This window comes from Lycorma delicatula, chromosome 1 (assembly GCF_047948215.1).
Source record: "Lycorma delicatula isolate Av1 chromosome 1, ASM4794821v1, whole genome shotgun sequence".
NCBI classification, from domain to species: domain Eukaryota; kingdom Metazoa; phylum Arthropoda; class Insecta; order Hemiptera; family Fulgoridae; genus Lycorma; species Lycorma delicatula.
Window position 1 is genome coordinate 214,196,671 of NC_134455.1, and position 13,603 is coordinate 214,210,273.

The 13,603-nt window shown below is 39.0% G+C and overlaps 1 protein-coding gene across 5 annotated transcripts in view; it reads right to left on the reverse strand.

Moving 5' to 3' along the window:
* The window catches only part of LOC142328271 (E3 ubiquitin-protein ligase RNF19A-like), a 284,978-nt gene that overhangs the window by 158,519 nt on the left and 112,856 nt on the right, over positions 1 to 13,603 (reverse strand). The window contains exon 1 of one of the 5 annotated variants that reach the window (XM_075372006.1): positions 9,756 to 9,775. The exons of the other annotated variants lie outside the window; for them this stretch is intronic. The gene's annotated coding sequence lies outside the window, so the exon portion shown is untranslated. Of the gene's footprint in view, positions 1 to 9,755; positions 9,776 to 13,603 lie in introns of those variants that run through there. 5 annotated transcript variants of the gene reach the window in all.

The following is a 13,603-nucleotide window of genomic DNA, read 5'->3' on the forward strand; positions in this document are numbered from 1 at the left end:
TAATTGTATGCATTGGTGTTTTTAAAAAGCAACCTCGTACGAGGCTACCATCGTATTGGGAAAGGCTCTCCTAATCTATTTGGTGGTGAAAGTTCAGGCAGCCATGTGGAGCTGCGAAGAGGTCGGGAGGCCGAGGTATTTCGTATGCGGTTTTGAGCCGGGCCAGTACCGGAGCAAAACGGTGATCACAATGCACGAGTTCTAAATTTCGTTTACTTGCCTATATCCCGCTTGCGAAAGAGGCTGCAGAGCCTCGCGATGGAGCACGGCAGCTGGAATGGAACACCGCAACTAAGGAAAGATCCTTGTATAAGTTTAAACAGGATTTGGGGAGATGGTATGCCTCAAGCTAATTTTTAAGGGCAATGGGTGCCCGGGTGCTCACCAATTATGTTTAAACTAATTTAAACATATCTTTAAACTAATATCTGTTTCGGTTCCGTGGCAGCGAATTGCTGTCTAGACGAAGTAAATTTTAATTTATGGATGTCACATATATTTTTAGTAGTTGACGAGGTGCGCCTAACTATTTTAGTAATTATATGACATGGGAGCGGTTGGGACACGTAAGCCGGTGGTGTATGGCAACGCGCTTAGTCCGCTCACTCTGTTAGGTAAGCTCTGTTTGGACACTGGTCGCTAAACTGTTTGAGGCTAATAAGCCTCTGTGTCTGAGCCGTTTGTGGCACAGATTTTCGGTCTTATGCTTTAGGGCGACCGAATGGGGTGGTGGCGAGAGAAATTCCAGTTGTATCGGTATTCAACTCAATTCCTTTCAGGACATGGTGCCTTTAGGAAAAGTTTGGCTAGCTTCGGTTTGGTTGACTCCGGCTTGTGTCCGGACTGTAGGATCGATGATACTGTGGACCATGCCCTTTATGTTTGTCCCCGGTACGAGATGAACGTACCAGAATTATTAGGCAACTCGAGAGGGAGGATTCCTTCTTTGATTTGCGAGTCAACTGGAAGACTCGCAGAGAATAGACAATTGTTGTTGGCTCCCTCCGTTTCCTCGGCCTGAGCAGGACGACTTCAAGGGAACAGGAGAGTAGCACCCCACGTGGCTAGGGACCACCTGGGCAGTTGATTGGCCGAAGGTAGGCGTATTGGCATCTAGCCATGATCAGATAGAAATTGTGGTAATTATTTTGAATGTTAGCTGTCGGCGGAACGGCGACTGCACTGCCGAGGATATGAGTAACCATGTAGCCGTGAGGTGTAGCGGTATCTCGACGATGGTAGAAAGAAAGTAAATGTCACGCGGGACTCTGCGATTGAGCTGAGTGGGAGTAGGAGGTCTGTCCGCCTCTCCCTCGTAGACCAGACTGGAGTCCGTAAATTAACCTAAGTCTGGGGTATGAACTAAAAATTTGAGCTCACTAACGGAACTAGGGCTAAATTTCGTTATCGCGAACAACATTTTTGATGGTATGTTGTTTAATTTACCTCGAATTTACGAGACATTTGGCAAAAATTGGCTCAGTAAAGTAGAACTAGGCGCGGGGTTCGTGCTCCGCGAACTCGGTTAGCTAATTCAGAGTTCAACGAAGTAGGACATTCAAGACGTCCGGACAGCGACGGCAAAAATTGAGTTTAAAAATCACCAATGTAAATGTCTACCGAGGCATTTACATCGGTGGCATCCCAACGAGACCTGGCTTATTACTATGAGATGTAAAACGTTAGAGAGCGACAGACGACTCCTATTAAAGCCCATCAAGGCTAGGAACGGGGGTGGATGGTGTGGCGATCGGAAGCGTCACAAGGCGGGTGTCTTCCCCTACGGGGTTGGGATGTCAACTATGGCGGGCCCTGCTTACTAGCCGGCGATTTCAATGGCAAATGTGTAGGGCGGGGAAGCGTGGCCAAAGATAGGAGGGAGGCGCTCCTGGCCGAGGCGGTGGCATCGGCAGGTCTGGTCTGTGTGAACGTGGCGGGAGTTTCTACTTTCAGGCGGGGAAACTAAATTTCTATACTGGATCTCGCCCTTGTGGATTTTGTTTCGTGGTGAGGGACATGTTGGTAGAATCACTAACTGGAGGGTTCTCGGAGGAGAGTATGAGTGACCGTGCGTGTATTACCTTCACTGTATCCGTGGCTGGACCCAGTGCTAATGTAAGACAGTAATTGAGATTCGGCCCAGTGGCCCTTCAGAAGCTCAGGGTAGTGATTGCTGATAAGTTGGAGGAAGTAACTATTCTGGCTGATGGCATGATAAATGCTACCTTAGAGCCCTGTTGCGAAGTCGAGGACGCTAGGCCTGGTCACCGAAACAAGCAGGTGTACCTCGGTCTTCCGAAATTGCCGAATTTCGTCGGAAGTGCCAACGAGCCGGAAGAACATGGCATAGGAGGCGGAGAGACTCGGATGCCGACGTCGCCAGGGATCGTCACTTGACCCAGAAGAAAGAAAGAAGTTAAAAAGAAACGTGACCCAGAAGAAAGAAAGAAAGAAAGTAGTTCTACTTTACTGAGCCAATTTTTGCCAAATGTCTCGTAAATTCGAGGTAAATTAAACATTGAGAACGCAAAGACTCAAACACTCACTGAGAACGCCCAAAAAGATAAGTGGGCTGGGTTGTGCACCCATATCAACGAAGATCCATGCGGCGATGCTTATAAGCATCGGCGATGCGAAAGACCATGCGGCGATGCAAAACGTTTGGCAGAGCTCCCCCAGTAATGAGTTGCGGCCAGTTGATAACGGCGATCACAGCCTTGTTCCCTTGTGATGAACCCTTACATAGAAGATTGTAGCAGAAGAGAGTCCATTCTTTTCAGTGGAATAACTGCGCTTGGCTTCTGAAAGACTGAGAAAAAGGAACAGCCCGGGCCTTGACGGAATTCCTTCTGAGATAGTTAAAGTAGCACTTGATGTTGCGTCTGCCACGATGCTCGGAGCGCTCAATCACGCCCTGTCGTGTGAGTGGGTCCCCAAAAAAAGCGCAAGGCTCGTCTTGCTGAAGAAGCCTGGACGCAATTAGACACAATTATGGCGATGCAGCTGGGTACAGGTTGCTCTACTTCCTGAACTCTTATGGCAAATTGCTACAAGCTTTATTAGTTAGCGTAATTAGGATGCAATCGAAACAAAAGGAGGGGTTTCTGATCACCACTACGGATTCCGACGGGGGAAGTCGACAGTGGATGCACTGACGAGGGTCACCGTGCTGATTGAGGAGGCGTTCGTGGCACCAGGAAGTTACCAATGATCTTATTCCTGGATATCACGAACGCCTTCAACAACGTTAGGTGATCAGCGATCTGCGAGGAGTTGGAGAGGAGGGACACCCCAGCATACCTTAGAAAATATTGCTGGCCTACCTTTCAAATAGGATTATTACAACATCAACGGAAAATGGGCCTGTGGAGTTTCCCATGGAAAAGGGAGTTCTACGAGGATCACTGTTGGGACCCCTCCTGTGAAACATTGTTTACGATGGATTCCTAAGGAGAAATTGGCCGGAGGGCATCGAGTCGGTAGGGTTCGCCTACGATTTAGCTCTGATAGAAGTAGATAACACACCTAATGACCTCATGATCAGAGCCAACCATGCCATTGCAACTGTAAGGACACAGCTGGAGGATAAAGGGTTAAGACTGGTCGCGGACAAGATGGAGTCCTCATTCTGGTCGGTAGAACGAAGCTCCCCAAATAACTATCCAAGTGGAAAAGCTAATCTTACATCCGGTTACGTTCGTTAAATATCTAGGTGTACGGCTGGACAGAAGTATGAGAAGTATTGTGGACAGTGCATGTCCACAATATGGCAGAGAAGGAGGAAAAGATGGCTATGGCGTTCTCCAAACTCATGAGGAATACAGGTCTACGAGCATCCATAAAGAGGCTGCTGGCAAAGTTGCGGGGTCCGTCGCTTCATACGCTAGCCCAGTTTGGTTCAGGGCTTTGCAATACATAAGGTGCAGTATCGCGCTCAACAAGGTTAAGACGAAGATGTCGATTAGAATCGCTTCTGCATACAGGAACGTCTCAACCGTAATAGTATTTGTGGTTGCCGGGGTGCCATCTCTGGACCTCAAGATTAGTGAAGCGTTGATAGGCCAGTAGGCAAAACGAAAGAAGAAACGTGAACTTCACTACTAGAGAAGTGGCAAGAGAGGCGGATGCTGACGTTAGTGGGCGATGGGGGATGAAGGATGCACGAGGTCATTCCGAGAATGGAAAAGTGGGTCTGTCAGAGGCATAGGGAGGTTAATGTTTAACTAACCAAGCTCCTGATAGGTCACTTTGCATTCAACCGCCTACCTGAGGAGCAGAAGGCGTGACTACTTTGGACTAAATGATACAGTTCACTACATCTTCTTCAAGTGCTCCAGGTGGGCCGAAAAAATATTACAATGCTCTGAAATCACCGGATAACTTTATCCCGCGAGCCGGGCCATTCTTTAAGCAAAAACGACAGAGAACTATCAACGTTGACTTCTACTGGGTTAGGTCGGAATGAGACATCGTAAAGAGGCATCCGGAGCCCCCTACTATATACCACTACTGTTGAGATGCCCAGGAGTCTCTGTACCACTCATTGAAGTACAGCGTGCCCCAGAATTTTGCAGAAAGGCGAGTATCGGGGCATGTTGTACCAGGAGGAGGGGATTTAGTCGGTGAGAGCCAGACACAGGACAAGCGGCGGCTGAAAGAGCTTTCCTCCGTTAAAAAAAATGTCAATCTGATCGTATATATTTACAATATTTATAATCTTAACACGATCATCATTATTTTGAATACAATTGATAATTTTTAGTACGGAGAATGCGGTTAATAAATTTTTCATGCAAATTCACTTTAAATATGACAGTAAAAATGAGGCTCTATCAGTCCAAAAAAACGATCACTATCAGAATTTACAACGTAAAACACAGAACACAATAAACGAAACATTCCCCTAACTGTGAATCGTGCTTTCTGAATTCACCAAAAAAATAGAATCGGTAAGTATAATGAAATTTTTAAAAAGCCATTCGAACGTTTATAACATATTTGTAAAGAAGTTCTTTAAAAGATGAAAGCCACCGGATATAATCTCTTTCATTATTTTATAAGTAAAAATCATCTGGTTTCTCTATTTAATTCTATTTACGTCTTGATGACGTCTTTTACGGAAAAAGTTAAAAGGTAGAAGTTTTTTCGTAACCATATCCAAAACTTTATTTAATCGTTCCATCACATAACTAAGTAACCAATGCAGAAAATTTCATTGTAAAAATCATCAAAGTGTGACGATTCAATATACGTTCAAATACGAATAACGGCTATAATCGAAACAAACATTTGAAGCCATACAGATGGTACAAAAATTCAAAACATCTCATCCGTAAAATCTGCGTATAATAATGTCGATCTTCAAGGGACGAGCTAAACAAATTGCGTTTCAAAAATCATGGTTAATACAGAGCGACAATCCTAAACTAAGTATAATATTTCATTCAAACTTCAGGGGTTGTAGATTAAGAATACGTATCTAGGTGTAGCGTTCAGGCCCGGTAAACAGATACAATATCGCTCGGTTAATCTTTGTTAATTCAAAGCGGTTATTGTTGGGAAAAGGCGTAAAATGTAAGACTTGGCGAAAAGCCGTGCCGATAGAGCAGGAGTCCGAAGTCTAGCGGGACTGTGATACCGATAGCAAACAAATTATATTTTATCATCATTATGATTCACTTCTAGAGTCATTTTTTCCTTAAAAAAATGAATTTAATAACACTGGGCATAAAAGTATGGATTTACTTAAGTTAAAATATTTGCACGATAACGAGAAAAAATACTTTCTCGTACACCAATAGACACAGAGAATGACTCGAAGAAAATGTGTTACAAGTTTCGGACGGTAAGTCCTTTATCAGAGAAATAATCGTACTGTAGTCGTACTATACTTTATCGAGAAATAAAACTATACTTTCAATAAATAAATTTAACAGCAGAAACTGAAAAAAAGAGGATCTAAAATATTTTCATCGCGTAAGGCACCATCAACGCCGAGTTAGATTTTGATTTTGCCACGAAACACATGATGCACATAATCTAAAATATTATGGTCGACGATTAATCGTCAATGGCACTAAAAGAAAGACCATTAGGTAACCTCAGTGAATCTAGTGTGTCCGACATCCGATCGTGAAATTACCTTTTCTTCAGTACATCTGTGGAATTCATTGTTGGCAGCTGCACTCCGAGAATGTAACTATCTTTTTAATAAGTCAGTCACACGAAACGATCTGTAAAGGTCTGCAAAGAGCAAAAATTTAATTACCTGGAATACCTACGGGGCGAGTACCCAGTAAAAGGAGCTTACACGCGTAATGTAGTAGGTCATCTCAGTAGTATCAGGTATAACAGGATGCAGAATGCGTAGAATACAAGATACGTAATGCTCACAGAGCATTTTAATATATATATATACACACACACATACACACACGAGGTCTGTAAATAAAGTAATGAGACTAGTTTTTTGTTTTTGGTAATCAAAGTGGCAACACTGTAAAGACACTAGTAAACATGGTTATATGAACAGCTGTTTTACATTAGGTATTAATATTTTTAGTCCCTTGTTGCCACGTGAGACGTAAACAAAGTTTTCGTGAAACGAGTTTTTATTATGCGTTACAAAAATGAATGATACTAATTATGAGCAACGTTGTGCAATTAGGTTTTGTGTTAAAATCGGGAAGGTTGCTACTGAAACTTCTTAAAAATTGAAGAGGGCGAATGGAAATGACGCTCTGATACCAGCCCAAATTTTTAGGGCTGGAAAATGTTTAGGGCTCTGAAACATTTTCAGATGACCAGGAATCAGTTGCGGACGATCCACACTCTGGAAGACGGTTAACGTAAACAGGTGACGACAATGTTGAGCGAATCAGAAACTTTATACGGTACGACCGGCGATTAACTGTCAGAATAATTGCAAAACAATTGAATTTGAACCGTACCATAGTCCACCAAATTTTGACAAACGTATTGGACATGAAATAGTTCGTGCAAAATTGGTCCCAAAAAAACCTCACTGTTGAACAAAAAAACAACAGGGTGGAAGTGTGCTTTTAGGGCGAATTGAAACTGGTTCTGATTTTATAAAAAATGTTATTACTGGTGATGAATCTTGGATATTTGAGTACGACCCAGAAACAAAATACCAGAGCAAGGGAGTGGCAGGCACACTTCAAACTCACCACGCCCCAAAAAAGCAAAAATGATCAATCAAAATCATGCTAATTTGTTTCTTCGATAGTAATGGCACTTTCCATAAGGAGTTTTTGTCTACAGGACACACTGAAATCAATATCTTTACCCAGAAATTCTTGAAAGACCGCGGATAGGAGTTGCCCGCGTGAGACCAGCCATCAAAGACTAGTGGATGCTGCATCATGACAATGAAGCTTGTCACACTGCATTCTCAATTAATGATTTTTTGGCAAAGAAAAACATTTCTGTAGTTCCTCAACCACCTTATTCACCTGAGTCCCTGCGACTTTTTCCTGCTCCCGACTTTAAAAATACACCGCAAAGGACACCATTTTGGAACTGTAGAAAACAAAAAAAATATTTAACCGACCATCTGAAGAATATTCCGGTTTCTGAGTTGAGAGTGCGAAAACCGTTTTATGCGTTGCACGGCCTCCCAAGGGAACTATTTTGAAGGTGATAGAGTACATGTGAAATTGGATTGTAAATAAAACGTTTCTGAATCAGTTTCATTACTTTATTTACAGACCTCGTATATACAAGATTTTCAACTTAAAAGAGGCACCTTTACTCAGTAGTTTATACTAAATGCATATTATTGTTAAAATGCTTACATTAGTATGAGATGAGAAAAATAATGTGAAAGATGTTGATACGACAGGAGCGGATTGTGGAGGTCTGTTTATTGTATGCATATTTAAGTATGGTCAGTCTGTGTCAAGCATTGGCTTTTTAACAAGGTTGCGCAATCGGGTTTTGTTGTTTGTTAAAATGCGGTTGACTGTTGAAGAACGTGTATTCGTGATAGAGGATTTATAGACGAAATCTTATGTTGTGTATCGACGAAAGTTCAGGGAGAAATTTGAAAACGAAGTACAAATGAAAAGTGTTATTCTGAAGTTAATGTCATGCCTGACCAGGATTCGAACCCGGGACCTCCGGATGAAAGGCCGAGACGCTACCACTCGCGCCACGGAGACCGGCAAACATAAACACCTGTTGATGTATATGTACAAGTACATCGATGAATATGCTAATCCACTCAGAATATCAAACATATAAGCTACGTTCTATCGTCAATAACATGACGAATGCAGTGAACTTTTTTACTTTAGTTGTAAGGAACTACTTCCGAATTTACATTAGACAGCAAGGGAAAATTTCTGGCCAAATTATAAGGGATACATTTTCTCAGACATAAGAGCCAATGAGCTATTTATAGAAGGTAAAAAGAATTTGTTTGAACACAAATTATTTAACGTTTACTACAACCATAACTTTATTCGTGAATGTTTTATGCTTACGTCAAGTATAGAACTGAAAAAAAATCCTTTCTACGATTTGTTAAAGGGACTAATCTGGAGCCCCTATGATAACGGTCACACCTCTCGGGTTATAGACGTAAACTATTTTAATATATATAAACCCAAATATCTGAAGTTTCAGGAGCTCTCCTGCTCCAGGAACATTAAAGCAATCAAAATCCTGGATTATAGGGAAACTGCGAAATAAGCACAATTTGAAAACAACTTACCTAGGAAATTTTTTTTTAAATTTCGAACGGAGCTCTTCACTCTCTATCACTGGGCAAAACTGGACACAATTTAGCAAACTTTTCACGGGATAAATTAAAACAAATAGAAATCTAATCGAGCTTCAAAAGAATAGTTTTTTTGGAATTTCAAACGGAGGCTGCATCCTTAAGAAAATATGGTTCTCGGAAGAGCACACAGCATTTCAGGTTGTTACATAATAAAAGATACTAAAGTAATCTTTTCTTGGTAACAGGTAAGAAACTTTAATAACAATTAAAAAGACAAAAAAGTCAATGAATTTAAAGTATAAATCTAATTTTTGAATTCATAATTAAACGCTATTCATTAACCTGAAATTCCGTTATTATATGTTTTTAACTCTACAAAATATTTATACAAAAACTGATGACCTTCACTAAAACAATGAACTATAAGATAATATTCATTACGCAACCATTCAACGTCTCCCGTTTTCACAAAATAGATCTCTTCAGTACTTTAACTTTATTATGTGCATCACAGGCATCCGTCTGTCTCACACACACTCTCTCGCTCTCTCTCTCTCTCTCTCTCTCTCTCTCTCTCTGTGTGTGTGTGTGTGTGTGTGTGTGTGTGTGTGAGAGAGAGAGAGAGAGAAAGAAAAAGAGAGAAAGAGTTATCAAAAACAAATAAATAATAATTTATAAATAAAAGGTGACGCAACAATTATTCATATCACAAATTAGTCAATACGAATGAAATTACAACATTCGTCATAATTTATCAACTAAACCAAACACAATAAAATGACACAAGAACGTTTGCATCTATTTAACTCAAGATACAAATCACTGTAATGCGATAAAAAAATAATTACGTTCTAATATCTAGCTGTAATTCAAATAATTCTACATTCGGTTAACTTGTTACTACAATGCAAGTCTTGGGCACTACTTTTCTGAAATAGAAAAACTTATTATTACTATTATTATTATGAATAAAATAAATAGCTGACAAACAGTCTAAGTACAACGTTACCATCGCTACGATACGTTCGCCAACTGAAATAAAGTAACAGTAATATTAACAATAGTACGATGGTGGTGTGCTGTGCTACGCCTATTTAACCATGACTCATACAAAGATGAATCATAGTTTCAGTTAATGTATGCTCTCATCTCACCTAATACTATCATCTTTAAAATATCTCTAATGTTCTATATACAGAAAAACAGTTAAACTAAATTTCTGCACACTCGTTTAACGTGCAATTAAACACGTACCCAGATTTTTATTTATTACCTCCACGTGGTGTAACGCGCTGTTTTTCTAAATAATATTTTTATGTATTACGGTAATACTGACTACAGGTCAATTCTCGTTTAATATCAATAATAATAATAAAATAATATCTCTTATAATAAATCAATTAATTTTGTTAAGTGCTGTTTAATTCTCCTCTTTTCTGGATATTTCCCCACTTTCTTAGCCGTAAATCAGCTCACTTACCGTTCCTAAAGTGATGTGATGAACCATGGAACACATAACTTTCTGTAATCCGAAATAAACGTTTATTTGCATCAAATTACTCACATCATTGACTTTACTCTTTTCTCGACGGGTTAGAACCTAGACAGGTTTAAGATAATCAAATTTACACTAATTTAAAATAACTTTTGTCTAAAACACTGAAAAGGCTGAAAATAAATTTACTTTTAATTTTTTTTAAGACGTAAGTAAATTATCTAAAATATTATTAAAAATTACCGGCAATATTATTTTTAAAGCAGTTAATGAAGCTCTGTCCCTAAAAAAAAAGCACAGTTTTTTTTTACATTCTGTTGTGTAGCTTGATTTTCATCGCTTATTACAAAAAAACTACAAGGGCAATCGTTTACAAATTTTTACACAAGCTAGCCCATTCATTAGCTTATCATCAACTTTCAGATCTGTAGCTTCAACTGTGTACGAGTTATTCGATTTGCAGAAAAAAAAAATTGTTTGAATCTACACAATGTACGGACCAGGACCGACCGACCTTTTCCACTATACGTCTGTACGGTTTAAACTTTTTTCAATAATGAAAAAGTTATGTAAATATCATTTTTATTACTAATAAGTAGTAAATTGTATATAATTTGTATACTTAACGTTAACTAGACTAGGTTAGCGAGCGTAGGTTATGTTGATGTACAAAGATTCGTCAGTATACGAATCAAAATAATCTTTTCTTCTCTTTTCCCGGAGGCTAAACAGGAAACATTCTTTTCCTGTTTAGCCTCGGGGAATTACCGTTCAGGTATTACTTCAGAGGATGATACGTATGAGTGTAAATGAAGTGTAGTCTTGTACAGTCTCAGTTCGACCATTCCTGAGATATGTGATTAATTGAAACTCAACCCACCAAAGAACACCGGTATTCACGATCTAGTGTTAAAACCCGTGTAAAAATAACTGACTTTACTAGGACTTGAACGCTGGAACTCTCGACAGCCAAATCAGCTGATTTGGGAAGACACGTTCACCGCTAGACCAACCCGGTAGGTTCACGGCTGTTGTTTATTTAAAAAGTTATATGTTCACACGCTTCTCGCCAAGCACTGACTCGAGAATGATAGCTAACAGTCGACGTTCTTCCCGACAGCAGCGAACAGACTAACAGATGAAATGTTAAAAATTCGAGGACCTTATTACGCTCTTTAAGTAGAATTAAACGACAGAATTTTCGTTCTGAATTTAACAGAATAATAGATTCTTAAGGAATCGCTTTAAAAAAGCGGTCGAGTTTTGGCAGGACCGTTTTGTTATTTGGTTATAACAAACAGAAGTAAATATAACTTTTTAACTAAACTGATCGTAGCAACCTACACCTTTTTCTAGGAATACGATACGTTTACGATACGATACGATTCTAGGATACATTACGACGTAAGAGTGTTTGCTTTCGTTCAAAACCCGACAATTTTTCAGAATTACTCTATTTGCTTTTGTAAACCCGATGTCACCAATTAAAAAGCGTTAATTCACGACAAATACAAACAAAAAGAAAAAATACTAAATTCATCGTAAATTATTATTTTTAAAACGAAGTTTAAACAGGATTGCAAGTAGGAAGAATTTCATGGTAGTTAAGAGAAGAACGTTAAATTCATAAGTTAAAGGCAGTAAATACATAAAAAATAAACACTAATGAAACCTTATCGTTAAGTTAGCTGAAACTTTTAATTTATATACTAATAATTTATTAAATTAATATAGCAATTATTTTCATACTAATATTTAACAGAATAAAATTGTTTTACTTCAAAAAAGTTGTCAAAAAACGATACAGATTCACCTAATACTAAACACAAAATGTACAGACCAAATATGAATAACTCAGTAAGATAATGACTGATTGTTCTGTATACGTGTATTTGCTTAATTAACTATGTCCATTTTTTAAAGTTCTTTAAACATAGAAAAAACCCAATCGGCAAACATCTTACACACACACACACACACACACACACACACACACACACACACACACACACACACACACACACACACACACACACACACACACACACACACACACACACACACACACACACACACACACACACACACACACACACACACACACACACACACACACACACACACACACACACACACACACACACACACACACACACACACACACACACAGCGAGAGAGAGAGAAGAGTGTTTGTGGGCCCGTTTGTCTTTTAAACAGATCTAAAGTTTGATTCGGACCGTGATAAAATCACACTACAATTACATTTCATTTTGAAACACTACTCTTCCTTTTCTACCACCTTAAGCAGTATCTTAACGCGCAGCTTTGCGGTTTTCGCGATTATTTCGAAAACGGTAAGGAAATCGACCAAAGTAGCAGGTAATTTTCTGAAAGCCCTTGAATTTTGTTACAAAATGCAATTTGCCCGGGTCTGATAGCGTATTTAATTCTCAAGTTATTAACTATCAAATCTGAAAATCTGTGCACAACTGCTTTGTTCTTTACCCCGATTGACTATGTCACAATTTCATCTGTAATTCTCCTTCTCACAGGACGTTTTCCATCTCTCGACACTAGGTCGTTCAGTTTTAGGTTAAAGAAAAACCGCAAGACGAACTTCAAGCAGCATTTAGAGCATGCCGGAACTGAAGATCAAACGAGCGCCAGGAGCTCAAGTTCGTATAATTATTAAAGAGCTAGTAATTGTTAAAGAGTAAAGGGAAATGTAGAAAAACTTGTACATACAAGAAGCATTTTTAATTATCAAGTTTTTTTTTCTTCATTTTTTCATCATAATTTGCTGCCGTAGTGTATACTGCATATCATTGCGATAATCCAAGTATTTTCCCAAAAAAATTCAAGAATATTTGTAGAAAAACCATACGATTCAAAAGAGTATAAACATTCTCCTTATCTTAAACAGCATTATCTCAACTCGAAAAGCTTTACTTTTTTGTCTGCATTCTTTTCAAATCTTATGGGGACGCAGAATTCTAGCTTTGTGTTTCTTGCAAACGGCGTTCTTCCATACGGGCTGCGTTTTTTTTTCAGACCCGTTTATATTTCAAAAAAACATTTTTAATAAACTAAAATAGTTACCAAGCGGTTAAACTATTAATAAGTATTTCACAGTATACTTATATACGTTTATTCAGTTTCGCACAGCCGTAAAGTTAGTTCGGGTTAGAAAAAAGTACACCAAACAACATACCTTTTCTTAAGTTTTTGAATAAATTACAGCGATGAAATAGCCTAACTTAAAAAAAAAATAATAAAGAATGACCGGGAAATAAAAAACAGCACCGCGGTTAAGGCTATTATGAAATGAGTTATTAAGCTTCAAACTCATCGGTTAAAATACA